The 18,186-nt window shown below is 44.2% G+C and overlaps 4 non-coding genes across 4 annotated transcripts; all 4 read right to left on the reverse strand.

The window, feature by feature from the left end:
* Positions 1-17,246: 17,246 nt before the first annotated feature.
* On the reverse strand, positions 17,247-17,312 carry Trnak-uuu (transfer RNA lysine (anticodon UUU)). The gene has a single exon. It is a non-coding gene; the product is annotated as a tRNA-Lys (tRNA).
* A 213-nt stretch (positions 17,313-17,525) lies between these two features.
* Positions 17,526-17,591, reverse strand: Trnak-uuu (transfer RNA lysine (anticodon UUU)). The gene has a single exon. It is a non-coding gene; the product is annotated as a tRNA-Lys (tRNA).
* Positions 17,592-17,804: 213 nt separating this feature from the next.
* Trnak-uuu (transfer RNA lysine (anticodon UUU)) lies at positions 17,805-17,870 on the reverse strand. Its single transcript has one exon. It is a non-coding gene; the product is annotated as a tRNA-Lys (tRNA).
* Positions 17,871-18,083: 213 nt separating this feature from the next.
* On the reverse strand, positions 18,084-18,149 carry Trnak-uuu (transfer RNA lysine (anticodon UUU)). Its single transcript has one exon. It is a non-coding gene; the product is annotated as a tRNA-Lys (tRNA).
* Positions 18,150-18,186: the final 37 nt, after the last annotated feature.

Genomic DNA, 18,186 nt, shown 5'->3' on the forward strand with positions numbered 1-18,186 from the left:
CTACCGGATGGTGCACCAACGAGGTCAATAGCAGTTTAAACATGGCAGAAGCAATACAAAAAGCAAAACAAAAGCAAGACAACACATCAAGAATGTGAAGGAAACATCGGGAAAGTGTAGGAATCTGAAAGCAAATCAAAAGTGTTCATGTGATTGCACATTAATGTTAAGAAGGGATGATGTGTTAAAGAGAAATAAGGCAAAAAAAAATGTTAACGTCATGGTTATGGCTATGTGCGTTCATATATGGCGCAACAAACTAGGTACTGGGGCACCGTTATTTGTAATGTTAACATAGAAAACAGGATGTGTTCTGAAACACACAATGCAGGGATGGGCATAAATACATTTTTGAGTATTTAGATATTTAAAAATAGAAAATACGTTCTTGAAAGAGGTATTTAAATACTGCACATAAATACTTTTTCAGTATGAGTATTTAGATACAAACTAGAACAACACCAACCAAATACACTGATGATGATGAATGGGGAAATTCGCCACCTGGGTTTGTGGCCCACTACCCCAATGTCGACGGAAATTGCATGAGATGTAAAACGACAATGAGGGGATTTTATTTATTTTTATTTATTTATTTAGAAATACTGCGAGCCTCGCAGTGGAGGGGAGCTGGAGGGGGGGGGGAATATAGGTTTATTGCAAAAAAAAAACAATAAAAGAGGAGAAAGGTTAGCCTGGATCCAGAAGCCGACTTGCTATTCCCGCTTACAAAAAAGGAGGGAATACACAGTGTAAACAAGGGAAAGGAATAATTAAAAAAAAAACAAGTTCCCACGTACAGACACAAAAAAGAGATCACTCTTGCAGGAACATAAACAATGTCAACCAGTGCAAATGTCGTCGAGAAGCTCTTTCGAATATGCAACACTTTCCCTGCGAAGAATACCCAGAGGCAACGAATTCCACTCATGAACAGTACGAACAAAAAACGATGCATAATGTAAAAAGCCATTTTTTTTTTCAAAAAAACGAATTTTTAAATTGAAGTTTTTTTTTGCGTGTTAGCGCCGCGAAGCAACTGTGGCTATGAGCGGCGTACAGATGTGGACAGACGGAGAGAGGACAGCAGGAAGGAGTGGGGGACAGGGGGATTAGTATGCGTCCTGGGCCGACTTCAGGGGGAACTGTGCCGACATTCGTCTGAAAAGTCTTCGGAAAACCCATGGAAAACCTCAGACAGCACAGCCGGCGGTAGGATTCGAACCCACCACCTCCCAGTCTACAACAGCGGACGCCTTAGCCCACTCGGCCACGCCGCTGGTTTAGTTTGAAGTACGAGCGAATATTGTTTTAAAGGAAAGGGGGTGAAGATGGCGCGTATATCGTGGTTGGAGGGGTTCTATTAGGGGTGCGAAGCCCCTGAAAAAAAACCCGGAAATTTTGGGAAAAAAAAACATTTTTTCTTCGCTTTTTTTTCCTCTTCTCCCGAAAAACTGACCAATTTTCCAGGCGACAAAATTAAAAAAATCTAAATTTTCGTGCCTTCGATGCGTTTCGACCCGCCAACAGTGCCTTGGGTACCTCTAATGTCTCGATATGTAAGCTAGTGTCAGTTTCTTAGCCATCTAATGACCTTTTGTAAAAACATTAACGCAGTTTTTCGTTCATGAGTATCCTTTGTTATAATCCTTGTAGTCTTTGTGTCTTCTCTTTTTTTTCCCTCTGTTTTTTTTATTGTTATCCACAAGACCATTTCTAATATAATGCTAATGCTGTCTAGCTTACAGGGCCTGCTTTACAGGCTTGCCCTCGCAGTCCTCTTGAAACCATGTATCTTCCAAAATAAAACAAACTGAAACTGAAACTGAAACCCCAGTTTACGCGTGGCGGCACTGCAAATTAAGCTAATGTGTCTAGACCATTTTAAATCAGATGTAAAGGTCACAGCAAGGTATTTAAATTCCTTCACCTCCTCTACTGGAACATCCTCAGTGAAGTAACTGAACTGAATTGGTTCCCTTTTGGTCTTGATTCGGAGAAGAACAGTATCGCATTTAGAATTCACACCAATCGGAGATGTCAGCTATAGACTATGATTCAGAAGAACTTGTTCATCATGGGAATAAGCTTGGCAATACAACACACAATCATCTGCAAACAAACGTATTTGGACTCCTGTGCTCACAACATCAACAATATCATTAATATAAATCAAAAACAATAAACCTCCAGCAACACTGCCCTGTGAAACTCCCGAAGCAACAGATAAACTATCAGAATGGATGCCACAAATATCTACTATCTGGGACCGGTTTGACAAGTAGGCATGTATCCAGTTGACAATCCACTGAGGTAAACCTATGTTAAGTACCTTAGTAATGCTACGGGGTACTCTATCGAACCCATTGCTAAAATCAAGAAACAGAACATCAGCATCAACTTGCCCGCCTTTATCAATAACTGAAGCAAAATCATGGACAACACCAAGCAGCTGAGTGATTGGAGAAAACCCTGTACTAAAACCCATGTTGCCATAACGACAAGACGCTGTTTTCGTCGAGAAACTTAACCATGAAATTGGCAAACACATGCTCTAAAAGTTTGCAAGAACTACATGTCAACGAGGTTGGGCGATAGTTGTCTGCCGACATGGCGTCTCCTTTTTTGAAGACCAGGCACAACGCGCGCAGCGAGCCATTCCTGTGGTGCTGCTCCAGTGCTAACTGAACGGGAAAAAAATTGTGCACAAGAAACGCGCTCTAACGATTCAGCATATCTTCTGAGGAAGATATTCTGGATATTGTCAGGCCCACAGGATGTCTTAGTTTTAATGTTAAGAAGAAGTGAAGCATCTCCCTCGTATGAAATGATATCAGGAGCAGTATCAACAGGAAAGACGGAGAGAAGGCGGTCTGAAAGTAGCCATTAAAGCAATTAAGCAATTTGCAACCTCTTTTTTGTCCGTAACAATGGTGTCATGAATTTCGACGGGATCTACTCGTTTCTTACGTCGGCTTATATAATTCCGGAATTTCTGTGATGGGTGGGGGGTGAGGGGGTGGAGACCAGGTCCCCCAAACTCACGTCGGAAAAGCGTGCAACGAAGAAGGCCGCCACTAGATACCCCACTGTTGCCGTTCCGGATCACTTCAGCGCGCTAAGTTTAGCGGCAAAATGTTTTTGTTGTTTCTGCGAATGAATCTAGTCTTTATATGTCCAAATAAAACGCGTATAACAACTTTCTCTGTCGTGTTTAACTTTTTGGTCCCGTTTTTAAACGTGTTGAGCGATCGGAAGGATCTAGTGCACGGCTGCGTGCATCACATAGCGTACGTGTCGTACCAGGCGCCGCAGGCGCTGCAGTAATCCATTTCTACTTCGGTGACTTGGCCTGGCTTGGATTGTGCCTCAACTGGATCTTTAGCGCGCTACAATCCACGCAAGCCAACGTCTGGTAACAATGGGGTATCTAAGGGCGGCCTCCGGCATTGCACGCATCGGGATAGGAACAAATACATGGGAAAATGGCGACCTTGGGGGACCTGGTGGAGACGGTAGCAAGGCCGCACATCAGGACTAAAGAACCTAAAGGAGATCGATGTCTTGCAGAAAACCCAGGACAATCTGCAGGACACGACCGTGTTGCAGGATGTCGGTCCAATGTCCAAGGACTGTCACTAAATCGAACGAAGCAGCAGTGATTGAAAAAAAGAAAAAAAAAACAGGAAAATGTAACACAAGAGACGCGACCTCTAATGACACACCGTGCTCTTGAAGTCCAAGTCTCCAGATCAACCATCCCAGTTCATCGCGGCAAACACTGCAGGCTGCGAGCCTCGCATTCTTTAGCGTCTTTAAGTATAATTTCATAAAATGGAACCGTCGCCCACGCGATGAAACGAAAGATCGATGCCCCTTCTTGGAAACCGTCTGACATATCTGTCTGAATGCCGCCCATTTCGTCCGCTCGCAGTCCATCGCCTTCTGCGCACATGCCCGCGCCGTATTAAGCCAATAATGTACCCTCAGCATAAAGCATCACGTGGGACGCAGGAGAACGCATCCATCAAAAACCGGCTGCCCCGACTCTAAATCAACGCCTATATAACCTGTTATCTTTATGGACTTGACTCTCCCGTTGTTGTTGCTTCATTTCATTCCTCTGTTGCTTCGCGTCACACATAAGAGTGCTGTCTCATCTCAAAGTTCACGTTTCTTCGATGGAGAAGGGGGGGGGGGGTCGCTGCCTGTATACCCCCTGACGTGACAGGGGCGCCAAGAGGGTTAAAAGGGGTGACGCGTGGGAGACCCTGCCCTGGAAATAATAAACTGGCAGGGGGGTTTGATGTCCCACCCTTTTTGCTTTGTGTCTGAACTGTATAGGTAACGAAAAAAAAAAAAAAAAAAGAAACGGAAGAAGATGCGAAATCCGATTACCCGACGGTTGCGGTCGAAAAAAAAAAATATATATGTAGATCTTTTAGAGTTGGGAAGCGAAAAGGTTATCGATGCATAGTGAGCATGGGTGGTGGTGTGTGCCGCGTTTTGCGTTGCGTGGGACGCGTTTTTCTTCTTCTTCTTCTTCTTCTGAGTTTCGGTAGAGAGGTGTCGTGAGTCACTGCGACGACGAGATCGACACGGGGATATAGACGTGTGGCTGACCGCATTCAATGCTAAGCGCGGGCGAATACGACCATCTTTCACGACAGTCTGACATCTTTCGGACATGTCGCGATGCGCTCGATATCATTAGTCAGCAGCGCGTGTATGTAAGGCTTTTGTATATTTTATCGGGGAACTCACACTTGCGAGACAAGTGCAGCAGCACTGCATTGCAGTATTTACTTGCATGTTCTTACTTGTTCTACTGTTACTATGATGTTGTTACTACGTTCCACTTGCAGTATTCCGGAATGTTCGTAAACTGTAAACTTTTTCACACATTTAAAGGTGTGCGCTATGCACATACAACCTGGTTGCGTAACATTGCATCTCCAGGATGATATTTTACAAAATTCGGAAAGCATTACTAAAGATCAAGTGTCAGTGCAAATCTTGCTTCCATTATGTCTTGGATATCGTAGCTATACGTGCTAATGCATATATGCATCGCTACCGGCCATGAAGCACGTGTAAGTGTCTACAATACCGCTCAACAAATTTGAGATTTTGAAAGAGGACTGTAAACTGAAAGACACCCTTATGGGTGTAAATGGCTTGCCCTATAACTCACACCCTTTTTAGAGGGTGTATTCTGTGTAAAACACCCTTTGAAGGGGTGCTTTTCCTTGAAAATGACTTCTTTTGCACCCCTTAAGCACCCTTTTATGATAGTGTAAGATTGTTGAACACCCTCCTGAAAAGGTGCCTAAAGGGTGCAAAAGACGGCATTTTCAAGGAAAAGCGCCCTTTCAAATGGTTTTTCACACAGAATAAACCCTCTAAAAAGGGCGTTCCAGACCATATGGTGTAAAAAGTGGTGTCAGTTATAGGGCAAGCCATTAGCACACATAAGGGTGTTTTTCAGTTTACAGTGAGTGCATTTTTGGAGAACGGACAACATGCGAGGACGTGCGACTAGTACCAAACTGTACTCCATTATGAGATTTGCAAAATTACGCCTAAAAGGGTGTGCGTCATGCACATTATTACACCTTTAAATGTTTTAAAGGTGTAAAAACGGTTACAGGTACCCGTATGGTTTAATGCGTCTCGCTTCTAAGCAGATGTCCAAAGGATGCTTGATGCATAATTCGTTGAGTCTGAGTTGGTCTCGTCTCTTGCGCAGTTCCTCCTCTGACTCAAAGAATCGTGCTGCCCTCATCGATTCTATATAAACCAGCTCGCTCCTGCCCATCTTCTATGTTCATTAGGTGCACTTAGTTCAGCAAGTTACGCATTAACGAAAAAAAAGAGCGTGTTTAGTGTGAAGTTCCGGTTATCGTACACTCTTAAAAATGAACTTCACCACATAGCACGCTCCTAGCCAACCACCATCCCGAACGACAACGTTCTCGCCCCTGATTTGTTGAAAACGGGAGGAGGAGCCTATTTTGTGCCGTGCATAATGGCACAAAATTGGCTCCTCCTCCCGTTTTCAACAAATCTACACTCTTAAAAATGAACTTCACCACATAGCACGCTCCTAGCCAACCACCATCCCGAATGACAACGTTCTCGCCCCTGATTTGTTGAAAACGGGAGGAGGAGCCTATTTTGTGCCGTGCATAATGACACAAAATAGGCTCCTCCTCCCGTTTTCAACAAATCTACACTCTTAAAAATGAACTTCACCACATAGCACGCTCCTAGCCAACCACCATCCCGAATGACAACGTTCTCGCCCCTGATTTGTTGAAAGCGAGAGGAGGAGCCTATTTTGTGCCGTGCATAATGGCACAAAATAGGCTCCTCCTCCCGTTTTCAACAAATCTAGGGCGAGAACGTTGTCATTCGGGATGGCGGTTGGCTAGGAGCGTGCTATGTGGTGAAGTTCATTTTTAAGAGTGTAGGAGTGAGCCTAGACGGGCCAACAGCCTATATATGTATCAGCAATGTACGCCATTTTCAGTCGAGACCACCCTCTATTATTTGGCAAAATCTGCAGTTATTTTACATTTTCAACTATGGTGCTGTGTGCTGTGAAGGGCACAAAAGGATGATAATATTTTCCAGGGAGTAGATGAACTACAGTCCCTTTCCCGGTTAAAAAGCATGAACGTCTGGACTTGTCATTTATTGGCGACATGCATTAGGATTGATGATACACGTTTTGCGGTTTTTTCTCGAGGCAATCATTCAACGACAAAACCATTTGTTTCTAAAGCGTTTCAGCTTTCCATTACTCGTTAGTTCAGTCGAGCAGTTTCCCGAGGCAATCACCGCAGAGTCCGAAATAGAAGCGGTACAGATAAAGGACAATCCGTTTCGTTAATAACGAAAATTTATTTTGTGGTTCTACGTCTCTAATGTTACAATTACAAGGAAATCTGTATTCGCGCGATGAGTGTAAGAGTCTGCTTTTGACTCGAATGATAAAATGTGTACCCGATCTTTGCGCGGTATAGATATATATATAGATTATAAACCAATTAATATACCGCTGAGCAAATTAGAATGCTGTAAGCGAGCTGCTGTACACTCTTTGAAAAAAAGGGTGGAGTAGTTGCACCTTTTAGGAGGCAATAGTTGTCGCATGTGTTGTGCCTAAAAGGTTGCAAAGTTCCTACCTGCTACCTCACACTCAAAATAGAACTTCACCGCATAGCACGTTGTGCCGCTTCTGATTCGATTAGCGAGGGGGGCGTACGCCTTTTCCTAGCAATTTGGATATATGATAATTTATTTTACCGCCCTTTTACACCCGTTACCAGACGCTATGTTGACCTAGGTGGTAATTATAGAAGTTACCACCCTTTCACACCCTTTTTCTTAGAGTGTACCGTATAGAAAAGGGTAATATTTGCTTAAGTTTGAAGAACACACAATACAAAGAGGACAACACAAGACTCAATCCAACACTGTAAACTGAAAAACACCCATATGGGTGTAAATGGGTTTGTCATATAACTCACACCACTTTTTACACCATATGGTCTGGAACACCCTTTTTAGAGGGTGTATTCTGCGTAAAACACCCTTTGAAATGGTGCTTTTCCTTGAAAATGCCTTCTTTTTCACCCTTTAAACACCCTTTTATGAGGGTGTAAGATTGTTAAACACACCCCTAAAAGGGTGTGAAAGGGTGCAAAAGACGGCATTTTCAAGGAAAAGCACCCTTTCAAAGGGTGTTTTACACAGAATACACACTCTAAAAAGGGTGTTCCAGACCATATGGCGTAAAAAGGGGTGTGAGTTATTGGACAAGCCATTTACACCCATAAGGGTGTTTTTCAGTTTACAGTGAAGACTCACCAAGACTCAGTCTAAGAGTCCTGCGTCGTCCTCTTCGTATTGTGTGTTCCTCAAAGTCAAGCAAGTATTACCTCCTTCTCCAATTAATACAGTCGACCCCCGTTTATCCGGACGGTGCCGTTCCCGACGAAATCGTCCGGATACCGGGGCATCCGGATAAATGAAACGACCGAATAGAAACGTCCTACAGAGCAAGGTTTAATTAAAACACAGAAATCTCGTCAATGACAGCTGTTACATAGTAGTGTAGGCACTCGATTCCTGCAAACGTTTGCTAATTGCATAGAGTTGAGCCACGCTGTTGCGCTGCTCGAAGAATGTCAGTGCGGTCGCAAAGTGTCAATGTCGGAGCCTTGTTTCTCACTGGCGTCATCGGCACCGTCTTGCTGCACATCATCGGAGGCAACAGCAGCAATCACACCGTCATCAGTCATAGCTGCACACGCGTCATCATCCTTATCAACGTCAACGTAGTCAGAAACCGCAGCATCATCTACGGCAGTCGCAGTGAGCCTCTGCATCAGGGATCGCAGCTCAACTAGGGGAATGTCTTCATCGGCCAACGGGCCGTAAGCAGCAGTCCCTCGGGTTGGAATTATCGCATCTAGAACCGGACAGTTGCTCGAGATATTTCCAAATGTCTCGACTGGTCAACGTGACCCAACGCACACAAATAGAAAAGGGGGTCATCGTGCACGGTTTTCTCCCCTACAGAGGAATTTAGGTCCCTGACGTGTGACGGGAATAACCCCAAAACAGCGAAAAGGGTGACGAAGCGGGGTCAGCGTCTCCTCTTACTCACGGTAGTCCGGATAAGTGAAGCTGGATTACAAGAATTTTCGATTTTCGTTCCCTGGAATTCTTGTCCGAGTCCGGAAGCTGAAGTCCGGATAAACGAGAACAAAATACATGGAGGAAAATCCGTTCCCGTGCCTTTTGTCCGGATACCGCGGGATCCGGATAAATGAAGTCCGTATAAACGGGGGTCGACTGTATATGCGTCCCGATGTAGCTTTTACAGCTCAGTGGCGTTACCTATTGAGACAAGTAGACTCTCCCAGATGCCGCCACTGCGGTGCTCTACAGGATCAGGAGCACATTCTTATCCATTGCCCACACTGTACCAACCTTCGCGAACAGCACTATCCGGGTGTCTTAATCAGCTTGACTCGCGCCCGATATCTCTACCAAAATTTTTTGGTCCCTGGCCAAATCGAGTCCACCAACGCTCCGCCCTCAAAGTTCCTTTAAACTGCTAGCTGGCAAATTCCTGGCGCTCGGAAGGCGCCAAGGTGAACGTGCGAGATCTGGCAAAACTGGCAAGAACAGGCGTGATCTGGCAAAAAAAAAAAAAAAAAAAAGGAGTTGCCCCGAAATGACCACCCAAATTCGCCATGTAATTCATCTGCTCTCCTCGTTCTTTAGCAGGAGCTCATTTTATTCGTTGGAGAACACTCTGCACCGAAAAACAAAAACAAAAAAAAAGAATTGATGAAAAAAAATTGCAATATTTCCTATTTCATGATGAAAACATTGCCCCGTCACCCCCGAGATTGAAGACGAAAACAGTTCTCGGCAGGCAGACCGCCCTCTCTTTCTTATTTTGTTCTTAATTTTTCTCATTTTTTTATATTTCTTCAGATAAATGATACCCCCCCATCAGATCAAACCCCCCACCACGTGACTATAGCTTACGCCCCTGCGCCCCTCGCAAACCCCGTCAGACCACACCATGTCCTCATCATGAGGCACACATCACTTTAGAGGGTTTTTATGCACATCATCCGCCTCTTCACCCAGCCCTATTGCTTGGTGATGAGGCAATTATCCCTTTTAACAGAAAAAAGTTTTTAACTTTTTGACAGACATTGGAATTTTGAACGTTCTGTAGTTTTTTAATCGAAAGTTTCAGGCATCTTCATATCTCATCTCACTACACTCTTAGAAATGAACTTCTCCGCATAGCATGCTCCTAGCCAACCATAATCTCAAATGATATCCTTATCTGCCCTGATTTGATGAAAACGGGAGGCGTACGCATTTTTTGTGACAATTATGAACAGCATAAGTGTCACAAAAAGGCGTACGCCTCTCGTTTTCAACAAATCGGGGCAGATAACGATATCATTTGAGATTATGGTTGGCTAGGAGCATGCTATGCGGTGAAGTTCATTTTTAAGAGTGTAGTTGTATTTCATTTTAATTAGTCACATTACTATCGATGTTTTGGCGCATTATGACCTTTTTTTGCCGATGCGCCAGAAAAACTCGAATCATCATCATCATCATCATCATCATCAACCTCACCATGCTGAGTGCGCCTCATCATTGAGTCCCGCTTCCGTCAAGAGTGGGCTCTGCCTCGATCTTTATCGCTTTGACGTGCACTCTCTATCTTGCGTTCGCCGTGGGTATGTCAAGTTTTTCCCTTTTGAAAAAAAAAAAAAAAAACTTTATCGAGAAGCGCTTGGTTGGCGCAGGTGCCTCTACTTGGCACCCGTCCCCCCACCCCCACCCCCCACCCCCACCCCTCCGACTCTCCTCCTTTCAGAAGCACGCTCGGGCATTCCGTCTCAAGTGTGACGGGGCGGTTTCCAACCCCATTTCACGTGCGTTTTCCTGCAGGTGCATTTGGGCTGTCCGGTTACGTTTCCTGTTATCACTATAGACACACGCTTCCCGGTATACTGTAGAAGTTGGTTAATTTCGCGGTCTCAATTAATTCGCGAATTCGTTCGGGAGCGCATTTCGAGAATATTTCGCGGGATGTTAAATACCCTTGTCACGCGGCAAATTGAATTTAATTCCCTGCAAATTCGTTTCGTGTCACACGGTGAAATCAAATGGTAATACACGCGAATGAAATTCGCCCAGCGAATGAGTTCGGGGAACTCATTCACTATTCCCTTTCCCACCGACAGCGTACCCTCGCAGTATAGCGAGGTGGCAAAAACAACGACGATAAACAGTTTGAAGAAATGAAAGACGAATGAAAAGTTGTACTCCAGTATCTTATCACGAATTTGATAACTTTTGACACGAAGAAGACTAAAAACACTGTTTTTTTTTTTTTTGGAAAACTATACCCTCGTTTCCAGTCGTCGCGTTGCCAAATGCGGTGCAGATATAGGCTTCGTTGTTGTCTTTCCTTGTGGTACTTAGCCAATTAAGTGGCCTTGAAAAAAGGAACGATCGTGTGAACTGATCTAATGCTTTGCTAGTTTCGAGCGCAAGAAATAAACATATAACTAATGTGCCTGTGTAATGATTCATCTGTTCCTCCCCGGTGTCTAAATAATCGACATTTAACATCATTCGCGAATGACATTCTGTTTCTTCGTATATAGCTCGATGCCAGGCAAACGCGACTCTAGCATTCGCTAGGAATGCCATTCAGTCTCCCTGTGCAACAGGGGTATTAATTTCGCAAATTCGTGTGGACGCGGACATCGCGGCATCGGGTGGTTCATTTTTATTCATTTATTTATTTATTTGCAGATACTACTAACGTCCTCTGGACGTCATTGTAGGAGTACATACACTGAGAAACAACATGTATCATCAAGAAATAAAATAAAGAAATATAGAAAAATCAACAAAAACAACACGACATCAAAATATGTACATTATACTTGGCTAAGATGGCCATGACACTGTTCGTGACACTGATGCCGACAGTAAACAACGAGAATTAGCCAGCCCCTACATGCCGGATTGCTTATACACTCTAAGAAAAAAAAAGGAGTACTTTTACTCCTTTTGGGGAGTAATTGCATTGCCACAAAAAAATAGTCCCTTACGGGAGTAAATGCACGGGAGTACATGAATGTCACAGAGTGGAGACTGCATTTCGCGAGCAGTCTAATCGATAATAAATGGAAAGTTTGATTCCGTTTCGAAGCTACACTCCTAAAAAAGGGTGTACTTTAACTCCTTTCCTTGCCACATATATAACACCCTTTTGGAGAGTACAATTACACTCAAAAGGGTGTCTCCTCACTCCCTCAAGGGACTAGCATAACACCTTTCTCCCTACTGAAGAACAATATTACTCCCCGGCAGGGAGAAAGGTGTTATGCTACTCCCTTGAGGGAGTGAAGAGACACCCTTTTGAGCGTTGTACTCTCCAAACGGGTGTTATATATGTGGCAAGGAAAGGAGTTAAAGTACACCCTTTTTTTTAAGAGTGTACAATCAGAACTACAGTCAACCCTCGATTTATCAACACCCTCGGTTCTCCGAAAAATCGTTCATAAATCGTTCATTTTAACTTTCTCGATTTTATCATGATCAGGAGATAAAATACCTTTAGGTTTTTTTATGAGGGATTCATAAATCGAAAATTCAGTTAACTGAGTACTATCGAGCAAATGGAACAGTATTCCCGAGTTGGGATTGTGTTTATAATGCCATATATTGTGTAATTTTGCTTTTGACCATGCCTTCTGCTGTATCAATCTCACAAAGAACAGACGTTAGCGCATTCACACCCTGTTTATTATGCAATACTAAATTGTTTAATTTTGCTTTGGACCATGCCTTCCGCTGTGTCAATCTTGGAAAGGAGAGATGTCACCACATTCGCACTGGACTGGTCTCGGATTTCCTACGGGATTTTTAACCTCCGTTTATTAATCTCCGGGTGACAGCGACCACCTTATTCATCAACTGAGGTCAGGAACACTTGGTCGCACCTTGTGCGACCCCGGAAAACCCGTTTGTTGTTCCGATTTCGAAGGGTTAAGAACCGAGGGTGCAATACCTGGAAAACGTTTTGTCCGTTCAGGCGTCATTCATAAGACCACGGAATTATCCCTTTGAAGGTTTCTGTTGACCTCGGAAAGATTCCGTTCATAAATTGAGGGCAAAAACGCTGGGCAACTCCTAGTTGGTTCCCAGAAATTCCGTTCATTATTCGAATATCGAGGTTCATAAAACGAGGGAGAAATGAATGGAAAAAAGTTTGGTTCCCCGCGCTCGTGTTCATAAAACGAGGGAATTCATAAATCGAAGGTTCATAAATCGAGGGTTGACTGTATACCGGACTGTTTCTTGCTTCGGCGCTGAGCGGAGAACGACGCCTCATTTCGTGTATCGGTGTTTTTAGTGGGAGATGCGCGTGCACGCGCGTGCCACGTCATGGAGCAGTCCCGGTTAAAAAACATAGTGCGCGTTGCGAAGCGGACTGGCGCCGCTGTCCGAAGGACGTGAAGATAAGTGTTGTCAGTGGAACAGAACCCGCCCGTTTAGGAACGTAGCATAACACGCATATCTCACGACAACTCTTCATTGGCTTCTTCGCTTCGTACTACACTCTAAGAAAAAAAAAAGGAGTAAAACGGGGAGTAATTGCAGCCTATATTCCCCATGGACTGCAATCACTCCCCATTTTACTCCCCCGACCCCGCATTTAGTCCCGACATTTACTCCCCAGGACTGCAACATTGCCACTGAACTTCGCGAGTTGTCTTCTGAATGCAACAGTCTACGTAAATATGTGCCCTTGGTCAGTCTGATGGCATAAGGCTGTATAACTCAGCCAACACAGCAATTTTCCAGCCACACAGAGTAAGAAACTGTTAGCGCATCTTTCTTCGCAAACTGCGCCCTATGTATGGCGCAAGGTTTTATATCACTCGATATATCACGGATGACGGTTTGCTTCAGCATATTTTCGTGCATGCACACGAATTATGTACCTCGGACTCTTACAACAGCACGTTAAATGCAATCTCCACTCTGTGACATTCATTTACTCCCATGCATTTACTCCCGAACGAGACTATATTTTTATGGCAATGCATTTACTCCCGAAAGATACTATATTTTTTTGTGGCAATGCATTTAGTCCCCAAAAGGAGTAAAAGTAGTCCTTTTTTTCTTACAGTATACGATTTTGCTGTTTTGCTGTTTTCACTGCAATAAACCTCTACCCGAGAAACGTCATCATGCCGTTGGTAGACACACCGAAACCAAAACAGATTGGAAGGAAAGAGCTGGGTTCCACGAATGGGTAATTGTTCGCTGCCTCCTATTGAAAGAAAAGTAGGACCGTAGGTCGCGTCCTTTTCAGAGACCATCGTAATCCCCTCAAGACCGTGGCTTTCGGCCGCGACCTTGTTCGCCACTAGCATTGAACGTAGCTCAACTCTACCAAACTCGTGGCGCTGTCGAATATTATGACGTCATTTGTTTACAAACAGGTAGAGGTCTATTCTGCCATTCTATCGAGCCAGGAAAAAGCACAGCGCCACATATGGTGCTCCAATAGTGACAAAGCCGACTACCTTACGAAACAAAACACCCATATATTATCTCCCTGCTCCGTGCCACCAAAAAAAAAAAACAGGTGAGGACACAAAAAGATTACCGCCACAGCCCGGAACAAGATCCACCTTTTTAAGCTGAGGTAGCTCCAAAAGAAAGAAGCGCCTGCGGTTCATTTGAGAACGGCGACGTCCTCGGAGGGGCGGCACGAAGACATAAGAGAAAATAAGCGACACCGGCTTCAACTATTGTTTTCGGCTAAAAAAGATCGACCGAAAAGATAGCGAAAAAAAAAAGAAAGAAGAGAAATGATAAATAGATGACTTCTTCCTGTGTCTCCTTGTTGCAGAAAAATTAGGAACAATGCCTCTTTAAAAAGTCGCAACTCGAAGCTACCACCGGTCATGCAGCTTCTGATGAACCTCTGCGGGCCTCTACAAAAGGTTGATTTTGTTTTATTTTATTTTTCTAGAGAAACAAATAATGAAGAAAAAAAGTGGAGAGAGAAAAAAAAATGACTCCGTTATCTCGAGCGCGAGGCGGGTCGCGTGCGGGTCACGTGTTTGTTGCTCCCTATTGTCCGTGTTTTTTTTGTGTTGACTTTTTACTTTGACGGAAGAACCAGAAGCAGCGCAAAACAATGGGCGCGCTCTTCTTTTTTATTTCTTTTTTTTTTACCTGCTCTGACGATAACTTCGACCAGATGGGCTGTCTTGTCCTTCTCTTCTTCGAGACGCTATAGCCTAGTACAGTGATTCTCGATCTGTGTTATTCGAGGGAGCCAGTGGTCGCGCCAGCACGACCTCAAGGAACCTACTGCACTGGGTCAACTGTCTAGAGGTGCACTCTTAGAAAGAAGGGTGAAGCAGTTACACCTTTTAGGAGGTAATATTTGTCGCATATGCCCCCTCAGAAAAAAATGATGCGAAAAGGTGGTAACTTCTACAGCTACCACTTAGGTCGACATAGCGTCTGACAAAGGGTGTAAAAGTGTGGTTAAAGCAATTATCATATATGCAAATTGCTACAAAAAGGCGTACGCCCCCCTCGCAAACCGAATCTGAAGTGGTGACCCTATCATTCGTGGGAGAGAGTGAGGTAGCAGGTAGAGCTTTGCAACCTTTTAGGCACAACATATGCGACAAATATTACCTTCTGAAAGGTATAACTGCTCCACCCTTTTTTTCTGAGAGTGTGTTGTGCCCATAAAAGGTTGCAAAGTTATACCCGCTACCTATCACTCTCTGCCGCGAATGATAGGGTTACCACTCTGATTCGGCAAACGGGGGGGGGGGCGTACGTCTTTTTGTAGCAATTTGGATGTATGGTAATGGATTTTACCACCCGTTTGCACCCTCTATCAGACGCCATGTTGACCTACGTGGTAACTGTAGAAGTTACGAAACGATAACGCTGTCACTTCCGATTCGTTCAAGACAGTGGGCGTACGCCTTTGTGTGGCAATTATCATAACTGCATAATGCCACAAAAGGGGCGTACGCCTCCTGTTTTCAGGAAATCAGGAATGATAACGTCATCACCCCGTGCATTCCGTAAACTGTTTTCTTTCTTTCTTTTTTTTTTTTGTGTGTGTACGTGGTTCTGTTTTCTCTTCTTTTTTTCTGTCTTCTTCTTCTATTTTTATAGTGGTCCTTTTTTTCAGTGGTTCTGTTTTTAGAGTGTAGCATGGCGTGGCAGCATGCACTCTAAAAAACCGAACTTCACCGCATAGCAGGTAGTGCGCCAATCATTGCCGCTAACGATACGCTTATCGCTTCTGATTCGAGGAGAGAGGGAGGCGTACGCCTTCTTGTGGCAATTACCATATACCCAAATTGCCACAAAAAGGCGTACGCCTCCTTCTCTGCTCGAATCAAAAGCGTTCAAACCCTATCGTTCGCGGCAATGATTGGCGCACAGCGCGCTATGCGGTGAAGCTCTGTTTTTTAAAGTGTAAACTCTTAAAAATGAACTTCACCCCATAGCACACTCCTAGCCAACCATCATCCCGAGTGACAACGTTCTCGCCTCTGATTCGTTGAAAACCGGAGGCGGAGCCTATTTTGTGCGCATTATGCACGACACAGAATAGGCTCCTCCTCCCGTTTTCAACAAATCAGGCGCGAGAACCTTATCATTCCGCATGATGGTTGGCTAGGAGTGTGCTATGTGGTGAAGTTCATTTCTAAGAGTGTAGTAGGGAGACACGGTGACATCATTTTGGCAACGGGGGCATCACTAAACGTAAGTCAGGAAAAAAAATCGAGACAAAAAAATAAAATAAATAAATACGGGGGTCGAAGGAAGCGGCGAGGTACAAAGGCACTGCGGCGGAAGAGCCGTTGCATGTCGCCCTGTTATTTTCTCCGGGTATCGTTCACTGATACGGAACGACGCGTGAGAAACACGTATAGATTCCGGATCATTTTGTTTGCGTGAGGGACGACGTGTACTGTATTCGAGGGAGGTTCTGCGGGGCAGCAGTCCCGTCAGAGCACGATTAATATACGGTCAATAGACGACATTTGACGAAAAATCAGGGATTTCTGACAACCCCACTCCCCCCACCCCAAACACACGGCAATTTGGGCCCGTTGGAACGCGTTCATTGTTCCTTGGGGAACCGGTACTAATCATTCGGCGTCCGGTTTATTTCTCATCGCTCCGATCACAGTCATGAAGTGTGCCTACTTTTTCTCGCACCGAGTCCTTCAGACACTCTTTCATACCCGCTCTCCGAAATCGAGTGCAACTCACTCCCACCAGAACATTGTTGACATCGCAGATCCCGTAACCTTCCGCCCGCATTTACTTTCCTATTTGTTTCATTAATAACTTCGTTGTCACATAGGGACGAGGACCCAATATTTCTGCAACGTCCACTATCCGGGCTCTCTTTATCGCCTTTTCAAGCGCATCGCGTCAATATTATATGACATAATTATTTAGTTGATTAATTACAAAGTTACCACTTGCCTCTGCAGAGGTTCATACGTGCTATTATCTTGAGAAATAATCCGTGTACTGATTGCGCTGTTTCAGAACAAATTGCGGTAAAACAACGAGGACCCAATATTGCTGGAACGTCCACTAAAGAGTTACATCGCCCGAACGGGGACTCGAACCGTTAGGTTAAAAGCCTAACGCTCTACCGACTGAGCTATCCGGGCTCTGTTTATCAAATTTTCAAGCGCATCGCATCAATATGATATGATATTAATTATTTAATTGATTAATTACAATGTTTCCACTTGCCTCTGCAGAGGTTCATACGTGCTATTATTTTGAGAAATAATCCATGTACTGATTGCGCTGTTTCAGAACAAATTGCGGTAAAACAACGAGGACCCAATATTTCTGGAACGTCCACTAAAGAGTTACATCGCCCGAACGGGGACTCGAACCGTTAGGTTAAAAGCCTAACGCTCTACCGACTGAGCTATCCGGGCTCTGTTTATCAAATTTTCAAGCGCATCGCATCAATATGATATGATATTAATTATTTAATTGATTAATTACAATGTTTCCACTTGCCTCTGCAGAGGTTCATACGTGCTATTATTTTGAGAAATAATCCATGTACTGATTGCGCTGTTTCAGAACAAATTGCGGTAAAACAACGAGGACCCAATATTTCTGGAACGTCCACTAAAGAGTTACATCGCCCGAACGGGGACTCGAACCGTTAGGTTAAAAGCCTAACGCTCTACCGACTGAGCTATCCGGGCTCTGTTTATCAAATTTTCAAGCGCATCGCATCAATATGATATGATATTAATTATTTAATTGATTAATTACAATGTTTCCACTTGCCTCTGCAGAGGTTCATACGTGCTATTATTTTGAGAAATAATCCATGTACTGATTGCGCTGTTTCAGAACAAATTGCGGTAAAACAACGAGGACCCAATATTTCTGGAACGTCCACTAAAGAGTTACATCGCCCGAACGGGGACTCGAACCGTTAGGTTAAAAGCCTAACGCTCTACCGACTGAGCTATCCGGGCTCTGTTTATCAAATTTTCAAGCGCATCGCATCAATAT

Source organism: Ornithodoros turicata, chromosome 1 (genome assembly GCF_037126465.1).
Source record: "Ornithodoros turicata isolate Travis chromosome 1, ASM3712646v1, whole genome shotgun sequence".
Lineage (NCBI taxonomy): Eukaryota > Metazoa > Arthropoda > Arachnida > Ixodida > Argasidae > Ornithodoros > Ornithodoros turicata.